The sequence below is a fragment of the Passer domesticus genome, chromosome 11 (assembly GCF_036417665.1).
Source record: "Passer domesticus isolate bPasDom1 chromosome 11, bPasDom1.hap1, whole genome shotgun sequence".
Classification (NCBI taxonomy): Eukaryota; Metazoa; Chordata; class Aves; order Passeriformes; family Passeridae; genus Passer; species Passer domesticus.
Genome location: NC_087484.1, coordinates 9,829,727 through 9,846,023, shown reverse-complemented (window position 1 = coordinate 9,846,023; position 16,297 = coordinate 9,829,727).

Below are 16,297 nucleotides of genomic sequence, written 5' to 3'. Positions count from 1 at the left end.
ATCAATTAATGTGGGAATTTGGGTGGGACCCCTTTCCCTCTCCCCTTCCACAGAGGTTCTAAGATGCCCCTTTTCTGGATATTATTAGGCTTTAGTTGTCACGCAGGGACTCCTGGACACAAATCTCTTTCCATCACTTCAGATGCTGTTTCTCACTCTATGAGGTGACTACATATTTTTGTTTGCTTCTGATTCCCCCTTTGCACCCCAGAGAAATGCTCCTTGGTTGCTTTGCTGCTGGTGGAAACCCTGCTGCAGAGCTCCCTGCAGACGTGAGGGATGTGCTGATCATGGGAAAGCAGCTGTGTCCCAAGCAGCTCCTGCAAGGGCTGCATTCCCAGGCAGCCCAAGCAATCCCGTCAGGGTGTGCAAAATGCCCAGCAGGCCTGAGATAACACTGAGCAACACTCAACTGGCAGGAGGGCACTGTGTCCTCAAGGCCACCGTGGTGGTTTGACAAAAATCCACTGGCACAGGCCACCACTCTGCCCCTCCACCCTCCTGTGGCCCATGGGAACATCCCGGGGGCAGGGGGGACATGCAGCTCTGAAGCTCGACTTCCTCTTGCTCTGGGCATGTGCACTTTTGGCCACTGGCTTCTGATTGTCACTAGGGACCTGTGGGTGCTTCTAGAAAGCAATTAACAGCCAGAATTAATATGGGCAGACCATAGGACTTGGCACTCTGCAGTTGGCAAACACTCCCTACCCCTCTGGCTTACTTCAAGCCCTGAACCTCGCTGATTGTATCCTGTTAACAGGCTTTAGTTCTGGATGCCGTTGAGAGCCTGCCAAGCACAATCTGTAGGATGTTTTAATTGGAGCAGAGAACAGTAATAAAAAGACCTTTGCCCAAGCCCTGCAGATGAGGCTAACAGGAGGGGAGGGCCGTGCCGCTGTTCGGTCACTTCCCTTGAGCTGTCCTTGTTAGAGGGAATGGACCTGAGGTCCCAGTTTTCTTGCCAGCCATCTCTTCTGCCTGGCCTCTTTGTGCACAGCAGAAATGTGCTCTGACCAGCCGAAGCCACCCAGGCACAGCAGCATGAACAATTTGCCATGGCTTCCTGAAGCTGGGGACAGTGGCACCCTGCAGGGTCTCACCTGGGGGGCTGGAACACCTGCCTGAGGGTCTAGCACAGGGATGGGAGGCTGAGACATTGCTTTCCTTCAACTGCCATGGGAACAGATATCAAGAAGCATCTGGAGAAGAGCTTGCAATGTAATGTCCTCCTCAGTCCACTTATATTCAAGCGATTTCACTTTTCAAGGACCTTCCTGGGGATCTGGGGTGACCAAATCATCACATCTTCAGGCCACTTTTGAGACACCCAACCTCAGCAAATGAAGCTGAATCACAGAACAAGGCTGGACCAAGTCTGTTCTTTGTTCCAGAGGTTTTTCCCAACAAGACTGCAGATCTGCATCTCTGCTGGTAAAAGCTTGAGCCCTGGGACTGTTCTTCCACCTGGGAGCCTCGGCAGGCAGCAACTCTTTCCTGCTTTCCACCCTCCTTTCCTTTCAGTGTCTGCTTTGAGCTGCTCAGTGTTCTTGCTGTGCAACATCACACAGCACCTGCATTCTGCTTCACAAAGGGTTGCATTTGCACGGGGGTCAGATGGTGCCCCTCCAATCTGCTGACCACATGCTGTTCAGTCAGCAGGAGAACACCAGGGGGACAGGCTCCAGTGTGGCAGCAATAAAATCAGTGCTGCCACAGATTTCAAAGGAGCAATTGCCAAGGACCAGTTTGTCCACACAGTCCCTCGAGGATTGGGATGTGTGGTCACTGCAGGCTTCACCAGGCCCTGCAGGCCCCATTTGGGCTGGAAACAAGGTCAGGAGGAGATCATCCTAGATTATGTGACAGCAGGTCAGAAATCTAGTCTTGGTCCCCCTCCCTAGCCCAGCCCTGCCTGGGCACCCTACTGAGGGCAGCCTGTGTGGGTGGGGGTGCAGGGGGCTGCGTGGGCTGGGGAGGGTGGTGGGTGTCAGTGTGGGAGCCCAGGTGACAGCAGCCCATCCCTGCTGACTGAAAGCACCCCGTCTGCCCCGCTGCCACGCACCGGCACGGCGGGACCTGCCACGGGGGAGCACGGCTGAGGGGTTTGACTGGGACCTCAGTTTCACTTCCTGCCCTGTGTGGGGAGAAACCATTAAAAATATCTGACTAAGGCAGACTTCTCTGCTCTCAGTATTACTAAACCCTCCCTGCTCCCCAGCCCCCTGCAGTGACAGTGGTGTGGGCAGAGCTATTTCACTTTCCCCTGGTTTGCAGGCTCACAGGTGGGCAGGCAGGTGTACAGCACTGCACACCTCCTGGCCTCTCCCAGCCTTGCTGCAGCATCATCCTTTGTCCAACAGACCTGGGGGCTTTTCCCCACGACCTCAATGAGGCACAGCTTCTTAATCCTCAGAGAGGGCTGCGGACACCAAGTCAGGGTAATGTGGATGATGCTGAGGGCCATCAGGTGGGGATCAGGTCCCAGGGATGCTCAGAGAAGGGAGGGTTTGGGACCCTGCTTGCCACGCACAGCAGAGCTGGACTGCACAGATGCCTCCTGTGTGGGGCTGCAGGGGGCAAATCTTGACAATGTCACTCTTAGCCATCAACAGATTGATCACAAACTGATTTCCCCTTGGATTAGTATGGTTACTGTGAAAGATATAAGCATTTTAACAACTGCCCCTCCGACTTCAATATTTGTTTTAATGACCACGTTGACTAATGCACACAGTACTTTTCAAATCTGTAACATGCCTTTTCTTGCCAGAGTAGCTTGCACCCAGTGCACATGCAGACATTGCAGCTTAGAGGATAGTGGTTTGTAATTTGATGTATCCCCTGCACACCTACCAGGTCCTGTGGTGCAATTAGATGCTCTCTTTTGCAAAGGCAATAGTAATTAATGCTTCTGCAGGGGCCTGGGAGTTGAGAGTGGGACAGGACACGTGAGGTGAGCTAAAGCCAGGGATGAATGGCTATCAGAAGCTCATATCTGAAACAATCAAGAGAAGGTACAGCAGGTCACCTGGAAAGACTGTTTTTTCTTGTTTTTCCACTTTTGCCTTACTAAACCTTTTTATTGATTTCACTGCAGATAAAGACATGAATACTACACCCACATGGTCTGTCATGAAGGCCAGTGTTTCATTCCATGTTTCCAAACTCCAGACACCCTGACTCTTGGGCTGGACCCACTTATCTTGTGCATTCTCTGCCTGTCTCCAATGACATTCTTCCAGCTGTACTGATTACTGATACGGGATCCCATTAGAGGTTTGATTACATTTCAAAATGGGTGAGATTAACCTGTGGCAAAATATCCATACACCACTTAAGATCTAAATCCCTTGAGTTTTGTTGCTACAGAATATTCATGTTTTCACCCTGCTGGTGAAACCAGGTGAAAAACTGTGGGTGGCAATATGCTGGTATTCATATTGGGCTGCAGGTAAGTGGAGCTGCCATATCTCTCCACGGATAACTTGAGTGGCAGTGTTGAGCTCTGCTCCTGAAAGCTCAGGTGAGATGGCATTCCACCAGAAATGCTGAGCTGTGCTTGCAGATGCACAGGGACCATCTGAGCCCTGAGTGGGGAGTCATCTGCAGAGACAGATCCAGGAGCAGATGTGAGGGGTGGATGGAGCTGCCCACCCATGTCACCATCCAGTGGTGCTGACTGGGGCTGATCAGAACTCTTGCCTCCCTGGAACAGGCTGTGCCTGTGGGGAAAGCCCTGACCACTCTCCCACTGCTGTCACTTCACATGGAGCCAGCGAGATGGGAGCAGGGCTGGCACCCTGTGGGAGGCACTGTGGAGGCACCCAGAGCATTATTTCATGCTAGAAGAAGCTGATTAATAAGCTCAGAGGTTCTGGGCTGAGCCCACTCTGGAGAGAGAGAGGGTTTCCAGTGAATCCATCCTCATTTTTCCTTGCAGGAGTGACATGATGGATAGCAGCAGTGGTGGAATCATTAATAGGGTAAAATATTTCCTGCACAGGTGGATCCCTGAATTTAAAACCCTGGGGACAACTTGTTTAGGGGATGATGTGGAGCAGGAGCTGAGGCAGACAAAGCCCTTCAGAGTGAATATACAGCAATGCAATCCTGGAAAATAAACCCTGACAGAGATGTGCCTTTGGAGGCTGGAGGACACCTTATGCATTCAGCAGTGACCCCATCCCCTCCTGCACAGGCAGCTCCTTCAAAGCAGAAGAGACTGGTCAGAGTTTGGGGGCCGTTTTTGTACAGCGTAGCCAGGAATTAGTGAGAAGTGGCTATTTTAAACATTTAATTTAAAGGAGTTGGGCATTTTGCATATGATTTCATAAAACACAGGAGAGATCTTCTTTAATAACAGAGATTTTTTAGGAAATATAAGGCTACATGTGCCGTTTCCATCACTCCAGGGTGCTGCAGGTGTGTGGAGTGCTTAGGATGCTTCAGGGAGGAAGGAGGAAAAGAAAAGCTTTTGGGATTAAGTGGTTTTTGTTCAGCTAATCAAAGCTCCTCACTCAGGGCCAGGACAAAGCAGCCAAGACCTCTCCTTTTTTCCCATTATCAAATGAGAGGTTTCTGTTGGTTGTATCATGCAGGAAGCTGCAGGTTGCTGTTACCCTAATCCCTGGGCAATCCCATGCTCCAGAACAATGCCCTGTGCTGAGCAGTGCAGCTCCTCCAGGAGCTGGTGAAGGACATCTGTCAGTAAGCACTGACTCTTCACAGGTCACCCTGAGCAAGAACTGCCTCAGCCAGGTGTGGTCCTGGCCTGCAGACCCCAGCCCCAGGGCCAGGACCCACCTCCCAGTGTACCCCAGCATCCTGTGCTGGCCGAGGGTCCGGCTTTGGACAGAAGCTGAGTGTGCCTGGTGCTGGCTGAGCCCTGGGCAGCAGTCCAGGGCTGACTGCTCCATGCAAGATACACTGAGCCGGTGCACCTTTACCTCCTCCAGCCTTTCCAGGGCAGCAGGAGTGGGAAAAAACGGGTTAAGGGAATGTGAGCGTGTGTGTGTATACGTGGGTGTAGGACAAAGTGTGTAAATAAAGGTGAAGAAAACACCATGTGAAAGAGGATGGGGGCTTGGAAAGGAAAACCTCCTCCACCACAAAACAGAATTCCTTTACCTGTTTTTCTCATAAAGCAGCATGAGTATGTTTCTGCTAAAGCAACCTCCTTTCACAGCAGCTGCATTATGAAATTACTTCTTTTTAACAAATCCGTCTGCCTGCTTTTTAATAAGCAGGGCTTTCCACCATTGTATATGTGCGAGGTCTGACCTTTTAATAGGAAAAAACATTCATAACCAAAAACTATAAATAGAAGCCTTCAGACTGGAGCAGATCAAGATGTAGGTTTTGTGACTTTTTAAAAAGAAAAACAAAAAACCAACATCATGTGGGAGGGAAAGAAACAGGCTCTTTTAAAAAGTCATAAACTTCTATTATTGCCTTAAGCTTACTTAATATTTACTGAAACATTTAATGAAAGACTTAACAGGCTTACAAGACTTCTGTATCAAAGCAGGTATTTTTACAAATGAAAGGAAAAAAGATTAGAAGTATGTTAGTTTAGGAAAAAGGGTATTTCCTCCAACTACGTAATGAAAACTTTATACAAAGGTTGTATTTCTAGGGTAAATTAGGTTTTGTATTTTGTTCATGTTCTGGCTCTGCAAGCTCTCCTAATATGCATGTAACTTTGCTCCTGAGTACAGCCACAGCCTTCAAAGGGACTACTCATGTGAGAAAAGCTGATCATTCATTGTTTCCACTTCAAGCCATATTTGGTCCTGTGTTTTAAGTCCCAGTTGTTGAAGGTAGGTGATTACATAAGAATCTCAGCTTTCTTTTAAAAAATGGGAGGAAGAAAAGTAAGTTCTAAATCTTGTGGTTGAAGAGAAAGCTTGAAAACTTGTCCTCCACAGAGCTTCAGAGCCAGAAGGCAAATAATAATGAAACAAATCTTCCATTTAAATCTGCTAATCACAGAGGTTTTTTGGGAGCAATATTAGTTCAGTGTATGACAAAGGAGCTCAAGGAAGAGGAGTATGAAATGATCAGTGCAATTGTGGCTTTGAGCCACGGCAGCAAATCAAAATTGCCACATGCAAAGACCCTTGGTGGATCTGCTCACAGAAGCTCTGAAGAGCTTCACTTAGTAAACACTCAGGTACATCAAAGTGAATCAAGAGGAGGCTTTGGTTAACATGAATTTAGCTCATCTGCTGTATCCCATGCCTCACATTCTAGGAGATGCATATCTCCTCTGATATTTAATACAGCACAGAAAATAAATCAACTTGCCTAGTGCTGTCAGCATGAAAATAAAAATAAGATGTTAGCTGTAGCCACTGAAGGGTGCAGTGGTAATACAATACTTCAAGTCTCTCTGTTCCTTTTTTATATACTTCAGCAGCCTAAGAAACAATTACACTGATCCATATTTCATCAGGCATGGTGGGCTGAGCATCTTTTACGACCATTGTGTAGCTTCTCAAGTGCTAGCTACAGCTTCCTTAGAGAGGCATTCTTTTGCTGGAACTCCTCAGTGCCAGGATCCTTTCCCCAAAAGGCAGCACCTCACCATCACTGCTCCACAGCACAGCACAGCCACAGCCTTCCCTTGAACCCAGCACCTCCGGTACCGTGCCACTGCCCACGTGAGGAACCAAGTCATGGGGTTTGCCCAACACTCACAACAAAGAACTTTGTATCTTTTCTGCTGCAAGGCATTTTAGGATGAGTTTATGTCACCACTTCCCCGATAGCTATAAATATCTTTTTTCATGTGTTGAAAATGGGAAGCTATGTAGAGATCGTGGAGATGAGAGGTGGACGGCGATTCCTGCAGAGATCTCTGTGGGCACAAGCACGTGTGCACACTCACTGCACGTAGGGTTTGCCTCGTAGCTTCATTTCTCCCAAATGATGATGACCTGTTAGCCAAAAGCCTCCCAGGCAGGAATGTTTGAAATGTTTTTCAGAAGCTGCAATTGCTGCAGACATATCGAGACCCAAAAGTCACGCAAATGGTACACAAACCCTTGAGGCAGCCAGGAAAGATGTCATGAGTTCTGCTTGAGTGTTTGAAGAGAGGGGAACCCCACCATCCACATGCAGAAAAGTGGGGCATGCATTTTGCCTGGCACCTGCTGTGTGTCTGCTCTCTGTCACTTGGGCTGGATGCCAGGATGGAAGAGGGGCTGTCCTTCGGAGAACCTGAACTCTACAAGAGATTCCTGTTTTAGGAACAAAAATATCCCTTTCTGCAGAGCTGCCCTTGGAGTGGTCATTAAGGTGAAATCTGGGCCTGCAGAAGCTGTGGTGAAGTCGCCATGGACTTTGGTCTGGTCCAAATTCCACCCCTTGGGTTTGACTGCTGTCCAGCCGCTGCCTGAGCCTGAGCCTGGCCTGCTGCCCTACGCTGGGTTTCCTCCTGCAGCCATGGAATGGGGCCTAGGTTGTATCTCACCAATAAAACAAACAGAATTATATGATGCAAGGGTGTTTGAGTCGTGATTTTCATCAGCGTTTCCTTTTCACTGAGCTCAAAGTCTAGCTTGAATGCAGCCTACTATTTCAGTCCCCAAGAAAAGGCTACATAGAAAATAGGTTTTGAATCAGATGCTTTACATAAACCATGGGTTTTACTAAAAGCTGATCCATTCTGCTCTTTTTCACTCCTACAATAGCGACTCAGCAGGGAGGCATTAGAAGTTTCAGTACTTTCATCTTGCCTCAGAACATTTAAGGTGGAGAGAGCAGGTAATAATAATAATAATAATAATAACAACAACAACAATTAAATCATTCACCACAACTGATTTATTAGAGGAATTTTGCCACACGTGGACATGATAAGTCATCCGAAAATAGGTCATGATTTCCTGAAATGTATCTGAAGTGCAGGATCATTTGCCAAGTAAGCTATACCAAAAAAATTCCTCTCACTGTTAGTCGACAGCACTTTTATTTTGAGTTGTTTTGACTGAGTAGCAGCATGGTTCACATGGTGAATATCTCTATCTTGATTGGGAACCAGGGCAGGCACCCAACTTTAACCATGTGCCAGATGTCTCCTGGCTGAAGCCAGCCATTAATGCATGTTCAGTCTAAGGACACACAGAGAGGTTGATTTTGGTGACCAGTCTGTGTGCCAGTATAACAGAGAGACCTTTTGGCTTAGAGCTGTCCTAAGCCTGGAGATGCTGCAGTGGGGGAACAAAAGTGACATTTTAACTGCCCTTTCTGAGATTCAGATGGATTTGGGGGGGTTGTCCCAAAACAGCCAGGTAGGGGTTATGAAACAGTGAGGCCTGTGGGAAGATGAAACAGAGCCCTCCTTCTGTTTGAACAAAATAAACTGTGATCTCACTTTGCTTTGCACCCAGCCTTACTTACTCCTGGCTGATACATCTGGTTTTATTGTCCTGGCTGGAAGTTGCCTGAGCCCACTGTTGAGTTGGTGGTAGGGACGAGAAAACTCTTTGTATGAAGACCCTCTCAGGTGGCTTATGGTATACTCAAGCCCACTCATGTCAGTAGGAGACCTTTTGAGATGTATGGCAAATAACATGAAATTCCAGCAAAGTGAAAGTAAGAGAAGTTTGTCAAGGCTATCACAAATGCGATGTTTGTCAAAAGATTAATCATCTGCTCCACTGCTTTTTTTTGAACTCATCCCACAATATGGAGCAAGGAGATCGTTGCCGATTCAGACCTCAGGGTTTATTGTAATCCTGTGCTGCGTGTGGGAAAGCAGGAAACTTCCCTGCTGTGCTTGGAATTGTAACTCTGTAGAGGTGTTTATACGTGTGGGACTTATTCCTTTATGAGAAGTAGGATAAATTAGACTTGAACAAAGGCAGCACCACATCCACCCTAGGGAATTCTCTGCCTGCCTATCACTCTAATGCCCACACTATCACCCTAACTGCACTAGTTAAAGGAAAACACAATCTTGACCAACATACAAGTATGAAAATGCTTTTCTGCTTTCTAAAGTTCTGAGAGAACAAAGGTGATTGAAATGGGTTGTAAATTAATTTCTGTGTGCATTAAGACTCTTTACACAGCCTGAACAGTATAAAAGAGCTTTGGGATCACTCAGAATTAGCCTGAATAAATTCAGAAGGCCATATTTCTTTATACAGCACATAATTATTTCCAAAACATCTGTCATAAAAGGGGATGATTGAAACAGATTTCCTAGTGGATAATTTCCTGCCTGTCCGTTGCACTTTCATCTGAGGGAGCTGAATGTAAAACTCATGGTCACCAGTGTGAAAACTCCATTGATCTCAGTGGACTTTTTGGTTCAGCTCTGAAAGATATGAGAACAGATACTGAGAATTTGGGTTTCTGGAGCTCAGTGCAGCACTGTCCCTATTTGACAGAGCACAGTGAGACCAACACGCAGCAGAGCTCCTTCCCACGGCCGTCGTGCTGTGATCCCCATTCTTGTTCAATCCTCTCAACACAGCCAGGGTGACATGGGGAGATGGCAATGATTGTAACATGGACCTGTGATCTGGGAAATGGATCTCAGATTTACACAGCTGGAGATTACAGCAGTAATTCACTGTTCAGGTGCTGTGGCTCAGGATGGGAAGTCTCCTGTTCAGCTGGACCTTCTCCATGTTTCCCACTGTCACCTCTCCCTGCTCCAGCTCAGCAGATCACAGCAGGGTTAATTAATTTGTCTCCATGAAGGACATAAAGAGGTGTAGTGAGTGTCTACGGAAACTTGCCACATTGCTTTCTTAATAAAAATACTTTCTCATATCAAAACAGATGAATCTTCTTTCCCATAGGAGCTGGGACAGCTGATGCAGTGAGTAGAACCCTGGTGCTGGCTGAGGTAGCTGTTGCTGACTTGACTTGAGAATGAGATTGTCAGTGAAATGAATTGATGGTTTCAGTTCCAGATCTGGTGGAAAAAAAAATTAAAAAACAAAAAAAAACTAACAAAAAAACCCCCAATAACAACAAAAAAAAAGCCAACCAAAAGTGGGTTGTGTAATTCAATGCGTATTCTCAGGAAGCCACAGCTCAGAACATGAGCATGGGGACTCATATCTCTTGCTCTTCAATATCAGCTCATGTTCCTCAGATGGAGGAGGCAGGAGAGGGAGGCAAGTATTCCAGGGCCCCAAGGAGTTTGTTCCTTTGTGTCCCTTCTCTGGGAAAAAGAGCAACACCAGGGAAAAACAGTGACATGGAAAGCAAACCTCTGTCTTGATGAGATCCCATTCATCCCAAGACTGACTGAAATAATTCAGATATAAAGTGTATCATACCAGAACTCGCTGGCATTTTCATTCAAGTACAGTATACAAGGGAATTTTGATTAACCCTCCCATGGCCTGAAGATGTAGGAAGAAATCCAGATTCATGAGAGCTGTCAAGTCAACATCCCTGTATCTCCAGCCAGTTACACCAGTGTGAGTTTCACTGATGCCATCTGAGGAATTGCCATCAGCGTTCAAAGGTTCTTAAAGTACCCACCACATCCCTGTGAGAGAAGTTAAAAACACCTCTTTCAACAAAGAGAGAGAAAGGGACATTGGAGATGCAAAGTGTGAATTTGGGAACATGGTGGCAGAGCAGTGGGGAGCAGGCAGGAGCTCCTGGCTGGTGGGAACACAGCCTTCCTGAGCAGCCAGTCAACAGGACGAGGAGCAGGAACAATGAGCTAAGCACTGCAATGGAAACAAACACCTTTTTTTAGGCTCTCTGCACCAAGCTGCTGCTGCTTTTATCACAGCATTCATTTGGGAAGAAAGCAGTGCAGCAAAACAAGGTGCACACAGAAAGCTGCACACTGTGTCTGAGCTCACACCAGTTACCAGCCAAAATATCCAGTTGTTAAATTATTTCATTTAATGGTTTGGGATTGCTGTGATCGTGCATGGTGTTAAATCTTGGGGAACTGGTTACAGCTGAGTTAATCCTTCTGAGCAGGACATGGATGATCCACAAGGGGACTGGGGACCACAAGTGGTTGCTGACTTCTTCTGGGCAGCCCAAGTCAATGTTTCCACCATGCAAGCCTTCCATGGAGGCTCATGAGCTGTTTTACAAACACATACACACGTGCACATGAAACCCCCTGGCAAAAACAATGGTTGCTTTGCATGCCAAATGTGTCAGTTGCATTTCGTTTTACGACTGAATTCATTCTCAAGTCACGAATGCAAAAAAAAAAAAAAACACCAACCAAATCTTGGTGAGTGTTTAAATTTAGGGCATTATTTTTGCATTCCAGTGTAGAGGGAACCCAACAGTCTCAAACCTTGGAAAAAGGCACTCCACCTCTGCTTTATGGGCAATTTCATTCTGTTTGTGTTTCCAGAGCCTACTTCAAAGCACAGATGCGTTTCAGGTAAATAATGACAGCTTCAGAACAAGTTTTCCTTGTAACACAAATCACCTCACTAATGAAATCACGGGAAAAATTCAGAACAACTTGATATCCATCTGCATCAAATCAATTCCTTCTATTTATATGCTATAAGTAGGGGCCTGATTCCTCCCACAATCAAATCAGGGGTGAAACTCCCCACATTCCAGCAGGAATGGGGTCAGCTCTTTATGCTTGCTTGGTGACCACTGCCTGAATGTGGGTAAGGATGCCCTGGTCCATCCAGAGTGAAGCAGAGAACGTGCCTGTGGGTGCAGCACCAAACAATGGGGTCAGGTTCAGAAGAATATGAGGTACCTTCCCTCAGCACAGAGAATAGTTTCTGTAGTTTCCACATTTCCTTCCTGTTCATGTCAATCATGCACAGGGAAAAACAATGGAGTAAAAACCAGCCCCACATGGAATAAAGTAATGGGAATCCGAGAATGAACCGCATGCTGAAAAGAAAAGTCATCACATCCAAGATTGAAAGTATTGACTGTCTGGACTGCCAAATAAATCAGACTAGCTGTGGGGACTTGGATCTACACCTGTATTTGCCTCTTTACCTCAAACCTCAAGGGCAAGCTTTCCTTCTGCTTTGGAAGTCTGGAGGTGGGCAAAGATGTAGCTCCTGGTCGCCTTCATGTGCACTGCTGAACCACTTTGCCTCCCTGCAGGCTGCTGCCTGCTTTGAAAGACACTCCTCTCAGATCCCATCACCCTTTCCAAAGGCTCAGCTGTGGTATGAGGGGAGCTAGATGTCCACTTGGCTTGGCAACAAAGAGAAAAAATTGTACTTGAACCTGGAAATTTACAGGAATGCAGAGCAGCCGTGTTGCTAAGCCAGCTGCAAACCTGCTTTGCTCGAGGCTCTTCCCTTTGTAGGGTTGAAGGAATGAGGCACGTGTTGCCAAGTAGGACATCAGTGCTACAAACAAATGGAAGGCCCTTATCCCACCAGCAATCTCGACCTGGTAACGGGCAGGCAGCTAGAGTAACAAGGAAGCTCAGCTCCTTCCTACTCGCAGAAAGGGGAGGCGGTAGGATACAGGTTATAATTAGAGCCACCCACAGCAATTTTGGGGAAGCTTCAGTGTATGGATTGGGATCTTATTGTTAATGCTGCCAGTTCACCATCTGCTTGGACTGGGCCAGTTCAGAAATCCAGTGGCCAGCACTTCCAGACACATCTCTTGCTTGGCTGGAGTTTAGCAGTGCTTTAAGCCACCTTGGTACCTGCAGAAGAGGCACAGCAATAGGAATTTCTGTATAAGCCTTTAACCTGACTGTCCTCCTAATTTAAAGGATTAGCTTCAGCTTTGGGGACAAACTCCTTTTGGAGCCCTCACTCCTTTTTTTTCCGTTGGATTATAAAATGTCAGTGGCTCATCCAAATTGAATCTCCCCAGCATAGCTTCCTGTAGCTGACCAACACCAGTTCTGCCAAGCACTGCATGCTGCAGGTACAGCACATGCAAAGCTGCACAACTGTCTCCTTACAAAGCTCATGAAGCAGAGTGAGGAAAATCAGAGGCACCCCCAGCTCTCCTTCCAGCTGCCATGGAGGCTGACAGCTTGCCCTGGCCCAAGCCATGCTTGCAGATCAGCTCCATCCTCAGAGCTCAGGCCCAGTAGGATAAGGGTCAGCGTGGAGGACTAAGGAGCTGATGGGGTCTTGGACCCTCCTGGTACAAGACTTTAACACCTCTGATTTGGTCCTAATTCTTGTGCTGCTAGTTCCCAGCACGGATTTGATACCCCATCTGTGAGCCTTCAGGCATCATTTCTGGCCTATTGCACCTGCATCAGTGTCCCTGTCCTTATCCCCATCCCCAGGCAGGAGTTACCTCTTTCAGAAATCCTATGTGGCCCCCTCAAAAGCAGCACAGGCCCCCATGTTGCAGATTAAACCCCACCAATGTGAAGATTTAAACCACCTGACTGGGAAAGCTAAGCCACATCAAACCCTTGTGAGAAACAGGGCCTGCCTAGAAGAAAGGAGTCCTCGACACAGGTTACACAGCTTAGGTTGCTGCTTTTGGTACTGCCCTTTTCATAAACACTCTGAATTTTGGTGTTTTTCCCCAAATCCTTGCTGCAGCACCCTGGGCCCAGCTGTGAAAGTCCCATTTTTGCCATCTTGCTTTTAACCATCAGTATTTCTAAGCCTCCCTGCTTGCACAAACAGGCTTCAAACTGTGAGTCCAACCCTCTCAGAGAAAACAACTTTAATTCTTTTTTTTTTTAATTTCTTTAACCCTACTGCTGTGATTTATTTAAGGAGCAAGTCGGGGGGCCTCACTCAGGACTTTTGGGTACTGCTCAGCCTGGGGAGAGCAATCCCAAAGCCATTACTGCACCAGGAGCACTCCAGGAAGCCCTGTGATAACTGCTCTGGCCATGCCGAGGGGGAACCTTTCCAGCTGAAGGCACAGTGAGAGCTTTCTTCCAGGTAGATGGAATAGAATCATGCAGATTATGAATGGTGATGTGTCTGCAGGGGGGTGGAGACGGGGTGAAGGAGGCGTCAGTGTGTTTTGTAAATGCTTTGAAATGTATTTGTGTGTTTCTGAGATGAGCCTTACAGAAAATACCTGAAAACTGGTTTTGCTTTTCCTAAAGCATTGGCTCTTTCAGGCAGCAGCTTTGCCAAAAGTCATTAATCACAACTTTATTAACAAGGGCGGGGGAACAGTGACCTCAAACAACCGAGGAAAACAACTAAAACCACATTCATTTGAAGGACCGCTTTGTAAAATATCTTCTGGCCAGCACATGCTACTGTTGATGGGAATTTAAAGTGCTCTGAGTCTTTGGGATATATTGGGACTTCTGCACAGAACCAGGACAGGACCTGGCCCAAGGCTGTGTTTGACTTAACTATTTGTCTCCTGGAGTAAAATGGGAGAAAAATAAAGGAAAGGTTTTTTAAAGGTCCTCATCTTTTTTTACTATATTGAGGTGCATCATGTAAGCGGGACAGGCTAAATGTCCACTTTCCACTTTCCACTTCTCAAAATTCATAGGTTCATGGATCTCATGATGTGTGTGGTTTGAATCCAGAGGGAGAATTGTGATCAATAAGTTCCCTCTAGCTTCAACAACCTCTTTGCTCTAAGTATCCCGGCCTGCTGCTAACATGGCACAGGGTCCACCACGTCTTCCACCACATCACTCAGTAACTCATTTTCTCAGTTAAAAATGCAGGCAGCTGAACGAGCAGCTGCATTAGGTGGGGCCAAGCACACACCACAGGGACTGCTGCTCTTGGGATGAGCAGGGCCATGGACACAGCCCGTGTGCCCCTGCCCTGTCCTGCCAAAACTCCGTGTTTACTGCCCTGACAGTGTGTCAGCTGGGAACAGGGATTGATGATAGAGTGGGGACTTTTGAGGGGATTTCTGGAGCCTGCCTCCAAATGCATTTGTTGTAGGGCGGGCTCTCAAAGGCAGTGTGGGCAAAGGGCAGGTCCCCACCTTGGGCAGGGTGCCAGCGGTGCATCGCGGTAGGCACAGTGCAAACCCAAACCTGGAAGGCTGTTGCCACTGATAACACCCATCTGCTGTGGCATCATGTCCGTTGACATAGCCTTAATTAATGATATTACCAACTTAATGAGGAGATAAACCACCGATCCCAACTCCTGTTAAGAAATTGTCTTAAATACCAGTCACTAATCGCTATGGAGAAACAGATAGTGGGCCAAAATGCACACCTGGAGTAAAGAGGTGTGGCTCCCGTGTTTTCTGGTGAAGTTGCATTTGTTTACTCCAGGACTGACTATGAACCATCCTGATTAACACACGGCGGGTGTGCGCTGGGCGGGAAGTTGTAAACAGCCACAGCCTTAAGTAATGGCACTGATCTTGTGCAAGACCTGTCATCCAGATGGCAGCAGGATTGATGGCTGTGGAGATCAGCAGGGTGCCAGAGCGGGGTGCAGATGTGCGTGGGAGTGCACCAACCCCAAGCTCGCTCTTCCCAGACCCTCAGCTGGTGCAGAGGGGCTCTCCAGCCACCTCTGAGCCCTGGGATGTTTCTCACAGATTGTCTGGTTGACGTGGCTTTAGGAAGAGTGGACATCACCATAGTGGACATCACCACAGTGGAGATCACTATGGTGGCCAAGAGCCTTTTGGGCTGTTTAATTGAAGATGATTTGCCAGTTGTAACCAGATTTCCTGCTACCATTAGTGCGGTGTGGATGTAACTTGTAGAACAGGGAAGGGACCTGTTTCACTGTACTGATTTGATTCTTTGGCTGTTACTATATTTCCTTGCCGTTGTTATTCTGATCTAGTGAAATTAGAAAGGCATGAGCAGCCTATTTGGATCTGAATGTGTGAGTTCCTGCCCTGCAGAGCTTTCAGTAGAGATTAGACTGTGCATGCCATTGTGTGGGGGAGATGTGCCATCAGGCAAAGGAGGAACAAATGCAGGCGGGGCGGGAGCAGAGAGACGGAGCGATGTGTGCATGAAGCTGCCTGCTGCTCGTGGGGTGGTATCTCCATCTCACTGATGGCTGGTGAGTATCTCACAAAACATTCACTGCCTTTGGTTTCTTCAGGGTGTTTATCTCCTGGAATTTGTGAGACAAGGCAGCCACATCTTCCTCACATTAACCTTTTAGAAGTTGTCCAGGGAGAGCCTAAAATAAAAGCTATGCATAGAAACCTATGCTAAGTCTCATGCTCCTGAGCAGACTGTAGGGGATCCTGGTCCTTAAGAATGAATAATCTCCCACATTGCTGGAAGGCTAGATATCAACTCAGTTTGCTGGTACCCAAATAAATCTTAGGGGATTCCAAGGATTTATGTGCCTACATGACGCCCAACACAGACACCAGGAGCAGACAAGACTGGCACACTGTGCTACCAACCATTCACCCA